Source organism: Lupinus angustifolius, unplaced genomic scaffold (assembly GCF_001865875.1).
Source record: "Lupinus angustifolius cultivar Tanjil unplaced genomic scaffold, LupAngTanjil_v1.0 Scaffold_77_16, whole genome shotgun sequence".
Classification (NCBI taxonomy): domain Eukaryota; kingdom Viridiplantae; phylum Streptophyta; class Magnoliopsida; order Fabales; family Fabaceae; genus Lupinus; species Lupinus angustifolius.
The window spans coordinates 1116-2912 of NW_017723724.1; the positions used below are offsets into that span (position 1 = coordinate 1116).

At 35.8% G+C, this 1797-nt stretch overlaps 1 pseudogene; it reads right to left on the minus strand.

Annotated features, from left to right (window-relative positions):
• Positions 1-289: 289 nt before the first annotated feature.
• LOC109339481 lies at positions 290-1223 on the minus strand (annotated as a pseudogene).
• Positions 1224-1797: the final 574 nt, after the last annotated feature.

A 1797-nucleotide genomic window follows, 5' to 3' on the forward strand; every position in this document is an offset into this window, starting at 1 on the left:
TTTAAAACTGAATTCTATTTCCCTTACATTATGCACATTAATGAAAACATAGAACCCTCATTGGGGATTTCCAATCACAAGGTTTTTTAATTGTTTGGGAGCAAAAGGAAATCTGAAAGTACAGATACATAGATATATAACATAGAATAAGACAAATGAGAAATTGAGAATTATAGTAAGGCTACAGCAAAGGGATGGGGCATAGCATCACTACTCAAATTTTCTTCCCCTTTTTATTTAAAATAAAACCAGATAACTGAAATTAATGTAAGCCAACCACTCATGAACCTTAACTTTTGTCTCATTTTTATGGTCTTCTTCTTCTTCTCCTTAGAGCTTAACAATATCAGGAATAAGAACTGGATAATGATCAATACAATATGCCCAAGGTCCATCAAGAAATGCCTTAATGTTTTTGTTGCATTTCCAAATAGCACTGTTGCATTTAAATCCACTTCCAAAAGCTATTTTCCACACTTTATCACCTTTCTTCATTCTCCCTTTACACTCAATATAGTTAAGTTCGTACCAAAGTGAAGAAGAAGAAGAGTTTCCAAATCAATGCAATGTCATCCTTGATGCCTCAACATCCTTATTTGAAAGCTGAAGATTCTTCTGCAACTCATCAATCACAGCACGACCACCAGCATGGATGCAAAAATGCTCAAAAGCATGTTTGAAATCTGGGATGTATGATGTCCATCTAGGGTTTAAATATTTCCTTGCTAATAGTGTTAGAATGAAGCATAACTGTTCTGAATTTGGTAGAACAAATGGATCAATTGCTTGGACGTTTGATTTAAGTGCTTCACCTACTATAGCCATGAGATTTTTAGACAGTGAAATGCATATTTTCCCTTCTTTGTCATCTTCTTCAAAAACACAGTGGTATGCGTAGTCATCACCACCTTTATGTGTTCTAATAATATGGTCTAATGTATACTTTGCTCTTTTATGGTCTGATCTACGGTTTGATAAGAGAATAGCAGCACCTCCCATTCCGAATAAGCAATTTGGAAGAAGCATTGCTTTCCTTGGTAGTAGTTTAGGGTTATGATCTCAGTGCTGACAACAATTGCATTTGAGTTTCGATGTACCTGAAGAAGATCGTGAGCAAGGTCTATAGAAATTATGCCTGCGCTGCAACCCATTCCAGATAGGTTAAAGCTCTTAATGTTGCTCATGATTTTGTACTTACTGATAACCATTATGGACAAAGAAGGTGTTTTGCAATTGATTATAAGAATGTCTATATCGGAAGGTTTAAGACCTGTTTGGTTGAACAATGAGTCTAACACTTAAAACATAACAAGCTCAGCTTCACTTCTCACAGCTTCCATAGTTGGTTTTGAATGGACGTAATGGATGACAAGAGGTAAAGAAGTTTCTTCACCAAGGTAGATTGTGACTTGGCATGTGACTGGTGGCTTGAAGCATGCATAATCTACAAGGTAGATTGTGGGTTTCTTTGGCATGAAATAGAGAATGGCTATGGATATTATGAGGATTAAAAAGCATATGATTAGGACAGGGTCAAAGTGAAGGAAATTCAAAAGGTTTAGGATTTTATAAGGGCCTAAACTTATCACCTCAGTAAAGATTGCAATTATGATGAGAATGAGTGTGAGAGTGATAATGTGGTTCACAATGTATTGGTAACTAAGTTTCACATACTTGAGCTTCATGGAGTTTGAGAAATTAGACAAGATAGGAGGAATTTTGGCAGTTTGAGAAAACAAACTTATGTGTGTTAGTTTCCAAAAGGATGTGGTGTGATGTTGGGAATGAGAAGAAGGA